Genomic DNA, 21023 nt, shown 5'->3' with positions numbered 1-21023 from the left:
ATGGGGGACATGGTTGATACTGATATGGAAGAGAGAAGTAAGGAAAGAGAAGAATGGCAGAAAGGGAACAGAAAGAAGGCCAATGCAAAGAGAAAGATGGTAGATAAGACTGAAGAAACCCAATCAAAATCCAAACCACTACCCTCTATTCCTGAACCCATTGTGCTTGACCCCTTCATGAACATTCATGGTGAAACAATCATTCCCAAGGAGGAACCAATTGATTGGGACACCATCAAATTGTCCACCTTCCTAACCTCTTCTCCACCATCAAAGAAGCAGAAAAGAAGAATCAAATCAACACCCTCTAAAGCCTCAATCAAATTCACACAGAAGCCTAAGCCTAAGCCTCAAGCCTCTAAGGATGATTATGTTCACATCTGTGACATAAAAGAATTTTCAGACATTGAACTCTATCTGGATGAGCTGGAGGAAGTAAGGGGAATAGATGCCTACAGACAGCTACCAGAAAGACTAGTATTCAAATACAAAGGAAGTGGGGAAAGAACTTGGCCTCTCTACAGGATTCTGAATGAAGGCTACTCTACCTTGGTTAGAGTCTACTCAGCCATACAAAGGGATTTTAGCTTTACTAGGACTGCCAAGACTGAGATTCTTAACAAGATTGCCAACATAAGGAAAACTTGGTGGGAGCCCAATGTCTTGCCTAGAACATTACTCATTCAAGAAAGAGGAATTATAGTTCACAAATCACCTCATTGGTTGATGGAGTTTAGAGACAACAAAGGAGTCAGAAGATTTTTCAGAATTGAAGATCAGCTCAAGATTGCCAGTAATGAAACTCTCAAGGATATGCAATCTAAGTTGGACATCAATGAAGAAGATGAAGCTGAATTCTACAGACAACTTCAACTTCAAATAGAGGAGAATGACAGGAGGCTAGGAAAGAAAACAAGGAATCAAAGGAAAAGAAACTAATCTGCTCAGGCCAAAGGAGCACCCTTGGAAACAATGTAATTCTTTAATTCCATCTCAGCATACACATTTTTGCAGCACTTTTGAATTTCTGCTTTATTACAGTTTATATATTTGTCAAGTGTTTTGTTATCATCAAGCTAAACCCAAATTTATGCCTACAGTTCTAGTAAACATAAATAGGGGGAGATTGTTAGGAATATGTGTATTAGTTTGATGATAAGTTAAACAAAACACTTAAGTAGAAATCTAGTGTTTGTAGCCTCAACGGATAAGACCATCTTGGCTATCCGTTGAAGGAGTAGCTTTACTTAGCAATAAGTTTAGTATTGTAGCACATTTCATTCTCTGGATTCAAGTTGTAATTCTTAGATGTTGTAGGAAATTATCAGTCATGTTGACTACTAGTGGATATGCAAATAGGAGGGCTAATTGTAAATATTTCATGCCTTGTAATTTTGTATAAGTGAAGAAGTATCAACGGATATTGAAGACCTTCAACGGATAAGAAACAAAGCTTCAACGGATGTCTCTAATGCTTCAACGGATAATATCCATCAACGGATAAGTGCTTCAACGGATAAAGACTTCAACTGATAATGCATCAACGGATAAAGCTTCAACGGATAAAGCCTCAACGGATAAGGCATCAACGGATGAAAGCTTCAACGGATGCTTAGTTCATTAGTAGTTGATAGTGACAATTCACAAGCTGACAGAGGCACATGGGTTGACAGAGACAAACTGGAATGTGGAAGCCTCTAGGAGGAATCAAGAAAATGCAGCATTTCCATTCTGATGCAAACAAGGAAGTATTCAAAGATCTACAGCCAAGCCTAAATTGCATTTGATAGAGAAATGAAGAAGAAACATGTGAAGAATCTTTTTAATTGTATTTTACAGTTTTGTCTTCACTTGTAAACTTGGTGATATATAAACCATGTAGCAGCTAGTAATTAGAGATGAATTTTCCTAAGCTGTTTAGAAATATCTAGAGAGAAAATCATCTAGTTTGTACTAGGAAGCAGCTGTGATTTAATTCTTTGAATCACAGATTTTCTGAAATAACATATCTCTGGTGGAACAACAAATCCACCAGAAAAGTTTTTAAGTTCTTTGTGTTCTTTACATTTGTGTTTGAATATATATCTGTCTGTATTAGCTTCAAGCAATTCACACACTTGTTCTCAAAAATACTTAGCCTTAGAAACTGCTCAAAACTTGAAAAAGTTTTGAGATTTACATTCAACCCCCCTTCTGTAAATCTCATTGTTAGTCCACTGGGAATAACAGGTTATCTACTTCTCTTGAATTCATTTCATGTAATCTTATTTCGGAAGGAATCTAATATATGCAAGTGCTTTATTTAAAAAAAAGTCTACTGAAATTTAGTGGTATTCAATTTGGATTTTTAAAAATTCATCAAAATCTGATGGTATTCAAAAGTCCGTGGATTTTTTTTATTTGAAAAAGTGGTGGATTTTGATGGATTTGCTAGTTCATTTTTAATCTTTTGAAATTTCTTTAAAATACATGAGATTTTGAAGTATTTCTGGAAACTTCACAAAATCAGCAAGACTCTGCAAGATATTTTATCAACTCCGTCAAAATCCACGAACAAGTAAAATCAACGAAAATATTTTAAAATTCATGGATTATTATCAATCCTTTAAAATTTGAAATGAATACACCCCCTAAAATAAAGAAAAGTAATATTATTATATAGAGGAAAGTTCTATGGAGACCATATTTTCATCGAAGACCTTGGAGACCACATATGTTCTGCAATCAAAACACTATAAAATATATTATTTTGTGAAGTATGTTTTACGAGTATCACTAATTCATTAAAATTACTGAAAATCATTTAAGTTTAATAAATAGAATGTGTATGTTCTGCAAGCTGAACAAATGTTCTGCAAATTTAACATGTTTTGCGGAATAAAATATTTTTGTAATGTTTTTCATGCAGTACATATATGATATTCAAGATTTTGAGTAAAATAAGGATTTTTGTAGAACATGATTAGCAAAATAATATGTTTTGTAATATTTTTATGCAATATTTAAGTTGCAGAACATAAGTGGTCTCCAAGGTCTCCAAAAAAAGTGGTCTCCATAGAACATAACCCTTATTATATAATGCAAGTTGACAGAATTGCCAGTAATTAGCAGTGATAAAACTGGATAATTAGCACTTACAATTATTTTTAATTCTAAACCCCCCCCCCCCCCCCCCCGTGACTACTATCTCTTTCTCCTCTCTCTTTCTCAATAATTCAGTCGTAGTACCAAGTTCTCCCAAAATCTAAAATCCATTTTTCTGTCTGATTAAATTCTAACTTTATTCCCAAAGTTTGATCTTCTGATTAAAATGAAATCCCAGTATCTTAGTGATTCAGCCCCAAAATTTGAATTTTATTTTGAAAATCCTTTTTCTCCAGTAACTTCACCACTTTCTCTTAAAACTCTCCCTATATTGATTTGTGAGGATGATCTTGAAATTGTTGAAGACAAGTCATAGTTAATCATGAACGAAATCGTTGAAGATACGCCTGATAAGATTGTTGAGCAATATGTGAAAGCCAAGAAGAATACTTTAAAATCGAGAAAACTGCAATTCGAGGATCCAACTGGAACGTTGTGAATTTTTCTCCCTCAACTCGTGTAAGATTTCTTTGTGGACCCAATCAGTCTATTTTAGTTGGAAAAGAGTTTTGGATTGAATCAAACATTTCTGATGGGGAACCTAGGGTGTTTGGTATCAAGTTTGATCAGTTCATATTTTCAAGTTTCTTTCATTTGCATTTAGCTTTATAGTCATTTTTTTTATAAAATGTTATTGTAGGCCATGGAGTTTGACGCAGATGATTGATAAGCAGGAAAAGAATAATTTGGGTCGATTATAAATGCATAATACTGTTCATCAGAAGGCGAAGTTTATGTGACTAAAAAAAGTTTATATTTTCTGTGTTACTCTTTACTTCGTGTTGTAATCCTTCTATGATTCTAAAGAAACCTAAATCATTGATATTCAAATCCGGACTATTAGCTGGTTGATTAGTCAATGTTATGTTAAACCCATCAAATTTTACAGCATCCATAAACACTATATTGTCACCATTGATATGAGACCTAACATTATCTTGTTGTATAATGATATGTTTATTTTTTTCTTGTGGCCATTTGTCTTTAATAGCCGGGAGGATTTTATCGATTATACATTGTTTAACCACAACTTTATAGTTATTTTTTATTGGTCTGAGTTCCATAACCCCCTTGAAAGGAATATGCCCTAAGTCCAATCATGTATGAGGATTTAGGAATAACTTTTATGTAATCTGTTTTGATTTCATTGATATTAATAAAAGACTTGTTTTATTTTTATTACGGGCTCTATCTATTTAAGTGTTTAAATAAGATATACCATAGTTTAGAGTAAAGCTTTTTATGGATTATGATGAGATCATAATAGTGAGACCTAAAAGATGATAACTCTAAACTTAAATAGTTTCTGGTCATAGGATTACTAACTGGTAATTAATAATCCGCAAAGATCGGTACATACTATGCTTGCTTCATTATGAAGGATGTCTGTTCTCATAGACATTTGTGTGGTGACACTATAGCTAGTATGTAGGTGCTTATTATAGAATAAGTTCACTGAACATGACTCGCACAGCTGAACAACTGATGGAGTTCACTCACGTGTCAGCAGTTGTTCACATAGTGATAGTTGTACAAGTATCCTTAGACTTGAGGTCATCATAGTCATCTTTTGTACACTGAACTATGCTTTGGTTTAGTTCTTAGTCTCCAGGGACAATTATTAGGGCTCTACTGGGTATAGGAATTTGTACACGAAGATAATGTATGGTCAATATAGGATCTACCCCTTCCAGTGAAGGAAGCGAATGTTCAAGGCTGATCCACTTATGCTAGTTCAGGAATCTCTGGCCAGAGTGAATGAAATTAGAAAGGAGTTTCTAATTTGCATAGAACTACGCATAGTAAATGGTAAGCAAGTGATTAAATTAGATAGGCTTGACACGAGATCCATGCCTTGTATTTAATCGGGACATTGTAGGGTAGAAGGAGTTTATTGTACGGTAACTATTCACTGTATAGGTTCTTGGTATTCTAAGCAGTGAATTCGTATTATCCGGATAGTCGCGATATGCTGAGAAGTATCCCTCACGATGTAGAATAAATGTGATTAATTAATTAATCATATTTAATAAATTAGAGAATTTATATAAATAATGATAAAATAGTTTTATTATTATTTATTTCTACTACCGGCTTAATATTGAACCTACAGGGTCACACCATAAAAAGAGAATGATTTAATGGTGGAGGAATTAATTAATAATGGCTAATAATTATTTATTTGTGAAATAAATAATTAATTGGCAAATTTAATAATTAATTAATTAAATGAGATTTAATTGATTATAAATTAATTAAGAAAAGTTCCTAATATTATTAATTAAAGGATTTAATTTTTGGAAATTAAATCAAGAGAGAGAATTATTTCTAAAGTGTTTAGAAAAAGGATTAATAATTAAAAGGTGTTTTAATTATTAATGAGAATAATAAATGGGAAAATAATAATATTTATGGGAAAATTTCAGCTGAAAATTTTGCCTATAAATATACTATTATAGACCCTATTTTTATTCGAACCCCAAAAACCCAAAAAGTTTGGAAAACCCAATTCTCTCCACCTCCTTCCTCCTCCTTAACATCGTTTTCTTGGTGGATACCGGTGGAGTACTTCACACTTGAGGAGCAACTGCTAAGGATCTCTGATCGTTGTCTCCGAATTATTTTAAAGGTTAGATTCAATCCCTATGTTTTTACCACGATTTATATGCTTTTATTTGGATTTTATATGTGTAAAAGTGTTTTGCCATGCCTCTGCTGTGATTAAAATCCATCAATGGCATCAGAGCATAGGTTGTATGCATATAGATATATGGTAAAAATTTCAGAATTTTATGTGCTTGTATGAATTAATTATGATTTTTACAAGTTATATCATGGATTAATTTTGTCTGATGAGAAATCGTTTCTCATAATAATTTTGAATGTTGATCTGGGTTCTACAAGTGTTGTAGATCGTCTGGGTATTTTTTTCATAATTTTATGATGTATAGATTTTTTATTACGAATTTTTGAAGTTCTTGCAATTAAATTCGTAATTAAATAAATCATATATATATATATTATTTGTAAGTATATATATGTACATCTGTTGCTTGTCTGCATAATCTGTGATGCACGGAAGCAAAGGAAAAGAACAGGTATGGCGTTCAGATGTCAGGCTCGTTTTCCGAGGAAAAAGCGGCGGCTGCTGCAAAAGAAAAAAAAATGGGTGTCGCGCATTCCGGGAATGCGTTACACCCTGTGGCGCATTTACGGAATGCGTTACACCTTTTAATTGGTTAAAAGGGTTGTAACGCATCACCGGAATGCGTTACAGGGCTTGTAACGCGTTCCTGTAATGCGTTACAGCCCGACTGTCCACATTAAAATTGATTTTCTGGGAGTTTCGTAACTCCGTTTTAGGCGTGCAATATACCGTTGGATTCGTTTTTCCGAGACGGATCTAATAGAGTGATCAATTTTAGTTTATATAAAAGTTTTGAACTGTTTATATTTCCGAAAGTGTTTTAAAGCTATTTTTAACTGTTTTAACTGCTTTTAAATACTTCATGTGATACATAGATGATGTAACATGCCTACCTTGATGTTTATTCATGTTAATATATGTGATATATGCTTAGTTTATCATGCGATGATAGATTTAGGTGAACTTAAATGAACATAAGGCATTTGTTAGACAACCTAGTATAGTGAAATTGTTTCATAACCTTAATAATAATATTATGAATATAATCATGAGATTCTTGTATTTATGAAACACGTAATTGAATATGAATTTTCGATATGAGAGAAAGGATGATTCTGTCAACAACAGATTTCTATCTGTAAGAAAGGGTTATTAAGTGACGCCTCTTGACAATGCTCCACCCGATCTGGGAATCATCTGATTATTGATTATTGATTTGAAATATTTAATTTAAAAGGAAGAATCTCTTTATAATATGATTATGATTGTAACGTAATATAATCCCTCTAAAATTAAATAATATCAAGTAGTAATTGGCCAATGACACAACGGGCTTGTGTCGGTCATAGCCTTCCAATATGATAGAAAAGTAGTTCTTATTTTTGAATCATTGTCATTTCGTGCCACAGCCGAGGGCTTTGATTTCGAAATAAGAAATACTTGTCTATTACATAGAGATGTGTACATTGAATAAGAATCTAAAGGTCGTTATGTGCCACAGCCGTGGGCCTTTGGGGACTGATTCAATTGTACAGAATGTTGGGTTAGACTTGACTTAGAATATTGAGTTTGTTGTGCCACAGCCGTGACTCAATTATTCAAGAGGCTAAAGTTTGATTAGGGAATAACATTAGATGTAATTGACAAGAGTTGTCTGCCTATTGAACATTACATGGCGTTTCGTGCCACATCCGGGGTTGTGTAATGGAATGTAGGATCCCTATTCCCACTAGCATTATGAATGCTTATTTTTCACGTAGGGGGTTGAATAAATTAGATAAACTAGTGGGAGCCACTTATGAATAAAGACCCGATTCATATAGTGTTTTAAAATGAAATCGAATATTTGCTAAGTGTTGTTATGTGTATATCATTTACAGATTTACTTTGTACATTATGTCTTCTGCACTATCACTCAGGAGCATACTGGATGCTCACAAATTGACTGGTCCTAATTATGCTGACTGGCTTCGAAACTTGAGAATTGTTCTCAGGATTGAGAAGCTGGAATACGTGATTGACTCACCTAAGCCTACTGAACCTGCCAGTGATGCACATAATGATGAACATGTTGTGTATCGTAAGTGGATAGATGATGCAAATATTGCTCAATGCATCATGCTAGCTTCCATGAACATTGAGCTACAGAAGCAATATGAGCATATGGATGTTCACACTATCCTCATGCATCTACAAGAGTTGTATGATGTGGCGGGGAGGACAACTCAATATGAGATATCGAAGGAGTTGTTTGGTTGTAGGATGTCTGAGGGATCATCTGTGAATGACCATGTACTTAAGATGATCAATTTGATTGAACGTCTTGGACAACTTGGTTTTGCCATGGATGGGGAGCTGAGCCAAGACTTGGTCTTGCAATCGCTTCCGAGTTCGTTCTCGCAGTTTGTTATGAACTTTCACATGAATAAGTTGGATGTCAGCCTGCCTGAACTCCACAACATGTTGAAGACTGCGGAATCAAATTTTCCCCCTAAGAAGAGTTCTGTTCTTCTAATTGGTGAAGGTTCCAATCCTAAGAAAAGGAAGAGGAACTCTTCCAAGAAGAAGAAAGTAGGTGAGAAAACGCCGGTTCCACCAAAAGCTGAAGACCCCAAGAGCAAAGTTGTTTGCTTTCACTGTAACAAGGTGGGGCACTGGAAGAGGAACTGCAAGGTTTACCTTGCAGAATTGAAGAAGAAGAAGGGTAGTGAGACTACCGCTTTTGATTTAGGTATGTTCATGATAGAAGTGAATATGTCATTAAATCAAATTTTTACTTGGGTATTAGATACCGCCTGTGGTTCTCATATCTGCAATTTATTGCAGGGACCAAGGAGAAGTAGGACTCTTGAGGAAGTGGAGGTGATTCTACTGATGGAAATGGAGCAAGAGTTGCTGCTGAAGATGTAGAATCATTTCATTTACATATGCCTATGGGCAAGACTATTGTTTTAAATAATTGTTATTTTGTTCCCTCGATTGTGAGGAATATTATTCCCATGTTAGACTTGGCTGGATTTTCATTTATTATTGAGAATAATGAATGTTCTATTCTTAGAGATAATATTCTTTATGGACGTGGTGCTTTAAATAATGGTCTGTATATATGTGACATAATTTACTTCAGATTGAACAAACTAATAAAAGAAAAGGGATGATGAAAATCTCACTTCATTGTGGCACTGCAGTCTCCATTTAGTAGACATGGAGAGAGGGCTGCAAATTTGCTAAGAATGGTACACACAGATGTATGTGGACCAATGTCTACGCAAGCCATGGGTGGATTTTCATACTTCATTACTTTCATAGATGATAGATCTAGATTTGGATATGTATTTGATGAAACACAAGTCTGAAGCCTTTGAAAAGTTCAAAGAATATAAGTATGAAGTGGAGAAACAAACCAAACATAGTATTATAATTCTTCGATTAGATCGAGGTGGTGAATACTTTAATGGAGTGTTTCTAGATTATCTCAAAGTAAATGGTATAGTCTCCCAGTGGACTCCTCCAGATTGGTATCTGAAAGGAGAAATCGAACTTTGTTAGACATAGTTCGGTCCATGATGAGCTATGCAAATATTCCAGTATTCCTATGGGGTTATGCATTGGAAACCTCAGCATATTTACTGAATAAGGTGCCTTCCAAATCTGTTCCTCAAACTCCGTATGAGATATGGAAAGAAAGGAAACCGAGTCTTAAACACGTTTAGATTTGGGGATGTCCAGCTTATGTCAAGTAAGTTGACCCAGATAAGCTGGAATATCGATCCTTAAAATGTAGTTTTGTGGGATATCCTAAAGAGACTTTAGGGTATTACTTTTACACCGATCATCGGGTGTTTGTCTCCAGACATGCTACCTTCTTGGAAAAGGAGTTTATCCTTGAAGGAAACAGTGGGAGCAAAATTGAACTTGATGAAGTTCAAGAAGCACAAACTACTACGGATCAAATGGAAACACCTGTTCTGACTGAACAACCTTTTGTGGAACAGCCCATTCATAGATCAGGGAGAGTGTCTTTCCAACCTGAGAGGTAATATGGCCTTGTCATTGAGAATGACAATGAGTTGTCGATCATTGATGATGACGACCCTGTGACCTATAATGAGGCTATGAGTAGTGTTGACTCAGAGAAATGGCATAGTGCCATGAAATCCGGAATGGAATCTATGTATACGGTATACAAAAGATAGATTATAGCAGATGGCCAGGTGGAGACCTATAAGGCCAGGCTTGTGGCAAAAGGATTCAAACAAAGGCAATGGATTGACTTTGATGAAACCTTTTACCTGTAGCCCTGTTAAAATCAGTTCGGATTTTGCTTGCGATTGCTGCTTACTACGACTATGAGATCTGGCAATTAGCCAGATGGTTTTCTTTCCAAGAGAAATGAAAACCTAGTGTGTAAGCTGCTGCGAACCATATGTGGTTTAAAGCAAGCTTCTCGAAAGATGGAACATTCATTTTGATGAGACAATCAAAGAGTTTGATTTTATCAAAAACGAAGATGAACCATGCGTCTACAAAAGGGTTAGTGGGAGCGCGGTAACATTTCTTGTATTGTATTGAATTAGAGTTGACACACATAACAACATAGCAGACCCACTCACAAAGCTACTTTATGAAAGTCACTTTGATCGTCATAAAGACAAGATGGGTATTAGATACCAGAGTGATTGGCTTTAGTACAAGTGGGAGATTGAAAGGAATATGTCCTAAGTCCAATCATGTATGAGGATTTAGGAATAACTTTTATGTAATCTGTTTTGATTTCATTGATATTAATAAAAGACTTGTTTTGTTTTTATTATGGGCTCTATCTATTTAAGTGTTTAAATAAGATATACCATAGTTTAGAGTAAAGCTTTTTATGGATTATGATGAGATCATAATAGTGAGACCTAAAAGATGATAACTCTAAACTTAAATAGTTCCTGGTCATAGGATTACTAACTGGTAATTAATAATCCGCAAAGATCGGTACATACTATGCTTGCTTCATTATGAAGGATGTCTGTTCTCATAGACATTTGTGTGGTGACACTATAGCTAGTATGTAGGTGCTTATTATAGAATAAGTTCACTGAACATGACTCGCACAGCTGAACAACTGATGGAGTTCACTCACGTGTCAGCAGTTGTTCACATAGTGATAGTTGTACAAGTATCCTTAGACTTGAGGTCATCATAGTCATCTTGTGTACACTGAACTATGCTTTGGTTTAGTTCTTAGTCTCCAGGGACAATTATTAGGGCTCTACTGGGTATAGGAATTTGTACACGAAGATAATGTATGGTCAATATAGGATCTACCCCTTCCAGTGAAGGAAGCGAATGTTCAAGGCTGATCCACTTATGATAGTTCAGGAATCTCTGGCCAGAGTGAATGAAATTAGAAAGGAGTTTCTAATTTGCATAGAACTACGCATAGTAAATGGTAAGCAAGTGATTAAATTAGATAGGCTTGACACGAGATCCATGCCTTGTATTTAATCGGGACATTGTAGGGTAGAAGGAGTTTATTGTACGGTAACTATTCACTGAATAGGTTCTTGGTATTCTAAGCAGTGAATTCGTATTATCCGGATAGTCGCGATATGCTGAGAAGTATCCCTCACGATGTAGAATAAATGTGATTAATTAATTAATCATATTTAATAAATTAGAGAATTTATATAAATAATGATAAAATAGTTTTATTATTATTTATTTCTACTACCGGCTTAATATTGAACCTACAGAGTCACACCATAAAAAAGAGAATGATTTAATGGTGGATGAATTAATTAATAATGGCTAATAATTATTTATTTGTGAAATAAATAATTAATTAGAAAATTTAATAATTAATTAATTAAATGAGATTTAATTGATTATAAATTTATTAAGAAAAGTTCTTAATATTATTAATTAAAGGATTTAATTTTTGGAAATTAAATCAAGAGAGAGGATTATTTCTAAAGTGTTTAGAAAAAGGATTAATAATTAAAAGGTGTTTTAATTATTAATGAGAATAATAAATGGGAAAATAATAATAATATTTATGGGAAAATTTCAGCTGAAAATTTTGCCTATAAATATACTATTATAGACCCTATTTTTATTCGAACCCCAAAACCCCAAAAAGTTTGGAAAACCCAATTCTCTCCACCTCCTTCCTCCTCTTTAACATCGTTTTCTTGGTGGATACCGGTGGAGTGCTTCACACTTGAGGAGCAACTGCTAAGGATCTCTGATCGTTGTCTCCGAATTATTTTAAAGGTTAGATTCGATCCCTATATTTTTACCACGATTTATATGCTTTTATTTGGATTTTATATGTGTAAAAGTGTTTTACCATGCCCCGTTGCGATTAAAAATCTAACACCCTTTTGGTCTATTTTTACTTATTCTAACAGCTGCTTCTTCTTTATTGAAAGAAAATATACTTTTCCATTAAAATACAATTTCCATCTTTGTCAAAGCTAGGCCTAGCCACTACACTCATAAACATAACTTATGTTATAAATCTTTTGGACTTACAAGTTCTATCTGGTTCTGGTTCATTAGGCAATAGGTAGTACTTTTATGAAGTTCTAGTCATATAAAACCATTTCTCAATATGTTTTATGGAGTACTTTTATATGAATTATATAAAACATTCCTATATACGTTGGGTTTGTACGAAGTGTAGAATTCTCAATATGTTTTAGACAAAATGTCACCCTAGATTGCATATTTAGAGGTGTTAAATAAGGCTTTAAAACATTGGAATGGAACTTAATTTTGTCTTTTTGGATCATCCTATGCACTGTAGATTTACCAGCCTTCAATTGACAAGCTAGTATCCTAATATTTGTTCTTAGATGCAAAGGAATGGATCTTACCTTTTCCAAATTGAAAATCTATTTCATGTTACCGCCTTTATATTTTCTGTCCAGAGTGGGTAACTCCTTTCCATCTTTAATTGCTTGGCCAACATATTTCCATATCTTTCTAATTGTTATCCTGCTGATTCCATAATCAGTGGCAATGGTGTTAATTGATCCCTCTTGAGCTTGTTATTGTTAAAGTCCAGAGATAGCCTGTGTACAATATCACTTTAATATGAATTTGTTAACCTTTTCCTTTTTGCAGTGCTCTGACCAGATGCTAATATTGAAGAAGTATTAAAGTGCTCACCATTTTGGACATCTCCCAAATCTGAAAAATTAGATCCACTTTCCATTTTTGTGTAAAGTATTGTGTAAAGTAGTTATGGAACAGGTGTATGTCAGATTGTATATTTAAGGAGTAATGGGTGCAACTGGAGGCAACCCCAAAATTTTGTAATCACTTTTTTTTATTTAGGTGGGGAAGTAATCTCCTTTCCCCCCATACTTAATCTATTGTAAAGTTTATTCAATGTAATTGTCATCTGCAGTTTTTTCTTTATATATTAATTGATGTAATCACCTTGTGTATTATATTCATTGCCATTGGTCTTTGTGCTAAAAGGTAATGTTAAAAAAATAGAGGGACAGAGGTAGTAGTATTTAACATATGCATAAAAAACCAGGATAAAGACCCGGTCCGGCCCGCAGGCTTAGAGGAAGTCTGTCCAGACCCAATTTTTAAAAAATCTCAACCTGATCCTTTCTAAGAAACCAGGATTATTAAGACCCGGATAAAACCTAGGTTGTGGTCCTTTTGTGCATCTCTAGAAATTACTACCGGGTCAAATTTAGGCTCTTCAACGGGGCGGGAAAAATGGGAAACCCGCCGCTAACCTAACCTGAACGGGGATATCCCGCCTAGTCTAATTGTAGAATAGGGGTCAGTGATGACATTAAAAAAATATTCTGTTTAAGTATGGGGAGGGTGTGGTACTTGTATGATACTCTGTCTATTATTCCAGAATAATAAATGTTTTACATATCAAAATGATTATTATGCAAATACCCTGTTTCTGTTATAAATTGAGAATAGATGCATGTTTACATACTCGAAAATTTATATTATTTTATAAAGATTTTGTAAGATATTGTATGCATATAATCATTGGATTATTGAAATCATGCTATTCTACCAATTATTCTGCTAGAATATAATTCATCTTCAGATAGATAGTGAATTTCTATTCTATCAAGTTATGCTCTATACAGTGGATCTTGATTGCATATTTAGCGAATATCTAATCATTCTAGTTATTTCACCATCAGTTGTTGTTGTTACTCCGGAACATGTGATATGGGGAGTTATTTGAATAAGGATGTCGATTGATGCTGATCCATTAAGAAAAATATTTTAATGATTGGCTGAAAGTGTAAATGGCTTTGACGGCGGTCCAGTGAAGGGCTATTTATTATATATAATGATGATACATATTTTGCCACATGCCGATATGTTTCCTTATTATTTGAGTACTCATGTTGTGGGACATGTTTCCACGAATCATGATCCAGTGCTATCACACGAACTGATCAACTATGATAGTACGTCCGTCAATTAAAGATTCTAATATAAAATGGTCGTTTACTCGTTAAGATTATGATAGCTTTAATTTTCTTGCAGATACTGTGGTTGATTATCATAAAATAGAGGATTTATCATAAATAGTCATTGCATGGTTTACATCAAAAATTGATATTGATATTTAATTTGATGTTAATATCAAAACTAGTATTAATATATATGGTTGATGTTGATTTCAGTATGGGATGTTGTGAGCATCTAAGATTAGTATTGATATTTAATTTGACGCTGACATCAAAATGAGTATTGATATCATGATAGGGGTTTTGAGTAAAATGGATATAGATTTATGATTCAGTCCATAATCGCTCTTTCATGTTGATTTTTATGATATGCCTGTTAGTATACAGTGCAAGTGATTTGAAAATATAATCCCTTTTTATCAACTGATTTCCATTATTGATAGTTGACTGAATTCATGTGGAGATTGAAATTGTTGATAAAGCCTCTATTGCTCAATTTCTAAGGAGTTTTAGCGAAAAAGTGTTGTAAATTATCAAAATCACTTTAAGGTTATTAAAGTGAAGTTTTGGTTTTAATTAAGAAACATACAAATGTTTTGAGGCTTAGTAATTATGATGTTAATATATTTGCTGAGCATTTCTTTCGCTCATGCTTGCCTGTTTTTAAATTTAAAATCCAGTGAGGAATAACTGATACTATTTTGCCACGTAATTCGAGAAAGACGGAGAAAGATGAAATTACAAAGATTGTTGATCCAGGGTTTGCGGATCTAGAGTAAGTTATGTTATGTAAAGTTGTTTGTATATATATTATAGTTGTGTTATCATGTAATTAGTTCTAGTATACTTCTTTTCGAAGTTATACTAGTGGGTTTAGTTTTGAGATCTGAAATTGTTGAAAAGAGTTTTAAAAGAAAGGAAATTTATTTGTGAAATTAGGAATTCTTATTTCTTAAACTATAACCTAAAAAGATCTTGGTGTAGTTTTGGGTCCCAGATGATATATTTCAACTGATGGTGATTGTTAATTATTAGGCAGGTTGTTATACATTGAGGTTTTATCGTGACAACCAAATCCTCTAACCCCGGATTTAAGGGCGTTACAGATAGTATGTGAAATTGATATAAAATAAAATCAAATGAAACAAAAGTATGTAGAGACCTGAGTTCTCGATTAGTCTAAAATGACTTTTCGATAAGTCTCAGATGACTTCTCGATAAGTCTAAAATGATTTCTCGATAAGTCTTCGATGACTTCTCGATAAGTCAAGGATGACTTTTCGATAAGTCTAATGAGTTCTCGATAAGTTAAATCTAGATCTCTACATGTACTTTATAATATAAAATTCTCAATAAAACATATCATGACTTATCGATATATTTAATTTAAAAAATTATTTTATTAACATACTTTTAAAATAAAAACATTTGTGATTTTCTATTATATTTTTACAAATAAAAAATTTAATTAACAGGTTCTAGTGGCAAACTAGGTATTTGTACTATATATCGATATGTCTCTATCTAGTTCTCGATAAGATTTCACAAAATGACATCTCGATATGAGTTCTCTACACGCTCCATGTGACTTCTCGATATAAATTTTACCATTTATAATTCTCTTGTTGTGAAGCCATATATGTATACTATAAATACCTATACATCTCTACATAACCCTTTTTTACTCTTTCGAGATCTTAATTGACCTAATTAGATCGATTTTTCACCATTTCACATCTTTACAAGCTTTCTTCTTCTCAAACACTTACCCACTCATTTTTCTCAAGCTTACAAATGGCATCCAATATAAACAACCAAAGAGTAGTAATCCCCAAGTATGAAACCAACTATCTCGCTTTTGTTGACCCAACAAAACAAAGGAACCTGATAACTTCAAGTGTTTTATGAAGTTTGTGACTGAAGCTTATCTTGCACGAGCTCTGACTGTTAATCCAACTCTACACTTGGATGTGTTGACCAATTTCTGAAATAGTGTTGTTCTGGCTACTCACATAGATGACAACCAAATGGTGTCTATGGTGGTGACCTGCTCAATTAGAGGTGTAGCTATGGAATTAAATGCCACTAACATGAACAAAGCACTGGGCATATCTACAGGAAATATGGTTGAAGCCCCTAGCTCACATGAGATCACAGAGTTCATGGACTTCATTAACTTTAGAGACAAGATTGACCTGGCCAGACTCAACAAGAAGAATATGAGAAGGGAGTGGTCCTTTGTGTTTGACACAATAATAAGGGCCTTCACATGCAGGAAAACATGCTTTGACAATATCACAAGTGTGGTCCCAAAGATGATCTTCTCAATGGCATATGACAGAAATCTAGATGTTGGGAGCCTAATTCTCAGTGAGTTAAGTACAAGGCTCACAATGCCATTGGACACCAGAGGTAAGGAAATTTTCTTTCCTAAATTCATTATGTCTTCCTTAAATTATAAGGTGAATTTCATTCACCTAACACAAGGTATTAATGCTAATCAAATAGGCATATGTAAGCCAGTGTCCAAAGTTCTATTTGGACAATTGAATACTAAAAATCAGGTAAAGATGAGTCTCAATAACACTGACTTTATGTTGAAGAAATTTAAGACTTAACCTTATCATATGTCTGACATGAGGAGTAACTCCATTGCTAGTACAAATATGGCTCTTGGTCCTATTGAAGCACTAAAACAGGATAACCCATAGAGGCCTACCACATATGAAGCAATTTTTTTCAATCAATAGATGCTAGAAAACTAAATACTTCATCCTCTAAAAAGGGTGGAGTTAGTAAACAGATGATAAAGCAAATACACCTCACAGTGATAAATGAAAGTGAGGAGAAGCAAATTGAGGATGTGAGTCACCTAGTCAAGAAATCTAGAAAGAAGAAGACTGAGTTGACCACTCAATTGACCACCTATCTATCTTCTCAACAATATGTAGTTACAAATTAGGGATTAAAACAGACTCTGGTGGCATCTTCTCAACAAGATGTCATTATTGAACAAAGCACTCTCCCAAGTGCATCCTGTATTAAGTTTGCACCCCTTCTTGAGCACTCTCAAGAAGGTGAAAGAAGTCATGAGGCTGACACACACAAAGAGAGCACATCTATTGAAACTGCCTTTTTTACTCGGGGGGGGGGGTTGTCAACACTCAATTCTACTATCACAAACCTTATTTCTCAAATTTTTTCTTCATTTTATGAAGGACTTGAATCCACTTCTCAAGTCCTGTCAACATCAAGTAACATAGTTCTTGAAACTATGCTCACCACTCAAAAACCATAATTGGATAGTGAGAGGCCAAATGTTGAGTTGGACCTTGATGACACCATCATAAACATAAGGGTTTCATTAGTTTTTCCTGAAGACCCTGTGACAACATCTGAACCTTTATGTGCACAACATCATTCACAGGCTTTAAGGTTTTTGGGTAGTACTCTTGAGGATGAGCTAGTCAAATCTTCTCCAATTCAATTGGAGGTTCCCCTAGAAGGGACAACTCCCCTCAAAATCCTAGCTGAAATTTCCCTGACAACTGATGCTATGAGTCCAATTGCCAATGATCCATCCAATGAGGGGGCAAGAGATCAAGCACATTCAAGTGCAAGTACTTTGCAAGAAGAACAAGGGTTTGAGCCCATAATACATGATAGTAACCTGGCCAACTCCCCTCCAATTCAAATGGAGGTTCACTCACAACGTGGTCAATACACTATCACAACCACAGTTCATACCGTGAGTCAAACTGTGACCTCTATCACATGTGTTCCATCCACCTCAACTATTATACCACTAAATCATGATCTTCCCTCTATCTCTACACACACATCTCTAAGCATACTATCCAAATGGCTCCAAGACACCCAAGCTCAATAATCCTCAGTCAATGACATGCTTGTGGACCAATTGGAAGGCCTTGCCAGTGTTGCTCAACACCTGTTAACCTCTGGCATGTCCAACCAAGATTATCAAGCTATGCTCCTGGTTCAAAAACAAGATGTTTAAGAATATCTACATAAAATTTTGGATGAAGCTAAGCATGATGGGAATCTTGATGGTTGGCTATCACATGCATTTTTAATAGACATGGAAGAGGCTTTGTCTAGGTTCAAAGAGGAGTATGTCACCATTCTAGGTAACAATGCCAAGGTACTTACATTCTGAAATAGGAGTATGATCTACTATAGGCTTTAGAGGAATTCGATTGATCAGATATGTTGCATACAATACACATTTTCCCCATAAAATTTAAGTATATTAGCATGTAAACTAAGTTCCATGTTATGGAGATAAAGCACATGTAGTCTGATGCACAATTCCTAATTTCATAAATAACTGTTTTGTAAGACCTCCAGTCAAATCAAGAGCATTATATGTCATAATGCACTGAACCTTTATTTTAAACTGAACATTCACATATTCTAGAAATTTTTCCAAAACACGACAAACTAATGACATAAACGATCAAATGTACCCATGTAAAATGACTGAATCGTCAATAATAGTAATGAACTAAGTACAACTAGAAAAATACTTTGTCTGATATGGACCCCACAAGTCTATGTGTAAAAACTGAAAAATAACAGTAGATGTTACAGTACTAGAAGAGAAGACCTTCTTATCTATTTTGTTTCCGGACACACTTGAAAAACTGATTCTTCTATGCACTTCCTTATTTTATTGATTGAAGTTACTAATTGAAGTTGTTGATAAGGTATATGGCCCATTCTCAAGTGCCAAAGCTTTAACTCCTCTTCTTTATTATAATTAGCAGCATGACAAGGTTTAGAAAATTTTGATTCTGATCTGGTGACAGTATCCTTCATGTTGTATATGCTATTTGAGATTTTATCAAAAGGAATCTGAGGTTTGTTATGAGAAAGCCCCTGAACAAAGAAAGTTTTATTAGTAAAAACAATTTGACAGTGAAGATCCTCACATAATTTGATCATATAAGTTAGTCTGAAATGAAAGTATGGTACATAAAGTACTCTTGTAATACTATGTCATCAGCAAGTCTAATTGTTCCAGTTCTTCAAAAAGGGCCATTTCACTAAAACATCATCGAGACCCATCAGCTCCACTCTTGAAAGACTCATGCATATATTACATAGCTTCAGGACCTAGATCAAAAAAAACATCAACCTGAACTCCTTTGTCTTCAAATTTTCGAGGATTAGACGAGCTTCTTGGACAACCTTGAGGTCCAATAGATCAATAGATGATACACATGACAATTACTCTTCCACAATCCTCATGTTTACCTTGTCCATGGTTGTTTATTCCATACCAGAAATTTTGAGAATGTCTACGGCCTTCTCTGACATGAGTCGTCATTATTTAGAGTAGAGTCGTTGTAAAGTTTCCGTTAACTTTATCTTTTGAAGAGGAATAGATATATTTGTAGCTGAGCCTGGAGCCACTAAATGCATATGTTATTTTATTTTGATTGAAGAAAAATAAATTCATAATTACTTCTGCTAATGATTGTTATTTTTTTTCAAATGTTGCCATTTATTCAAGAATGTCTTATGCATTTTTAATCTCCATAAACCTGCTAGTAGAATTTTGCTTTAGTTAAAGTCACCATTCTTATGTAAAAAAAATTGTTTTCAATGTTTTGAACTTGATATAACAGATAAAAACAAGGTTATAATTTGTAGCACCATAGTTTCTTCTCATGTTTACAAGTACTGAGCTATATTGAATTTTTTTTCCAAAACTTTTGCATGACCAACGAACGAAACCTGACTGATTATAGTGATAAATCTTGACCGTGGATAATAAATTTATTTGGCAGCACCGAGTACTACCCTACGGATGAAACAACATCCATCATCCAAATAATTATCACCATTGTTTTAGACCTGAAATTGGATAAAGTTGAACACGAGCATATGTTAAAAGTATTATTCGTACTCAAAATATGTTTACAATTTAGCAGTTGGGGATGTACAGAAAAACCGAAAGCTATTGTAGGACTCAGATTAAAATTATTTCGAGATTATCAAAATTAAATATTACACAAAGAAAGAAAGATCATATCTGAAGTGCGATGATCAAGTTTTCTTAAGACATTCCATTTTATAATTACTGTAAATAAAAAAACCCCTCATCTCTGCAGAATGAAAAAGTTTAAGGAACAGTTTTGCAGTCCCCAACCAGAAGGGTGCTTGAGAATGTGCGAGGTGTGGTATCGCACATGTCAGATTTTATTTGAATCAAAAAATAAAATATGTAAATATTACTGTTTCATCCAAAAATAAATATTACATATTTATTACACATTTCATATTTTATTATAGAAAATAATATTTTATAAATTAACATAAATTCTAATAATATATTTGATACATTGAATTCATTGAAGGAAAATATAGATTTAAGTTATCTGGTGGACAATGCCTTAAGATCCATGACAATACTAGCAACCGATTGGGTCAAAAGATCTCAGAATAAAATGCATCTTGAGCGGTTTGCTATAAGAATATCATTGAGTCATCACTTCATGCTTTTAGGATTATCCGATAGTTTCGTAATATTGTAAAGTATTTTCGAGAGACAGCACTAGGAGGGAACTTATATAAGGACCAGAAATTTCTTGATTATAAATTAAGAATACTATTTCTCAATCTATTAGAAGATATACAATACCGGTTTCTGTACGTGGGTTTCATAAGTTAAGTAGTGCATAGTGTTGTTCTGACAAGCTGACTCAAGTAAATGATTGAAATTCTCTTTTTTAGTCTGGGATATGCAT

Source organism: Apium graveolens, chromosome 2, assembly GCF_009905375.1.
Source record: "Apium graveolens cultivar Ventura chromosome 2, ASM990537v1, whole genome shotgun sequence".
Taxonomy (NCBI): Eukaryota; Viridiplantae; Streptophyta; class Magnoliopsida; order Apiales; family Apiaceae; genus Apium; species Apium graveolens.
Note: the sequence above shows the minus strand (reverse complement) of the source record.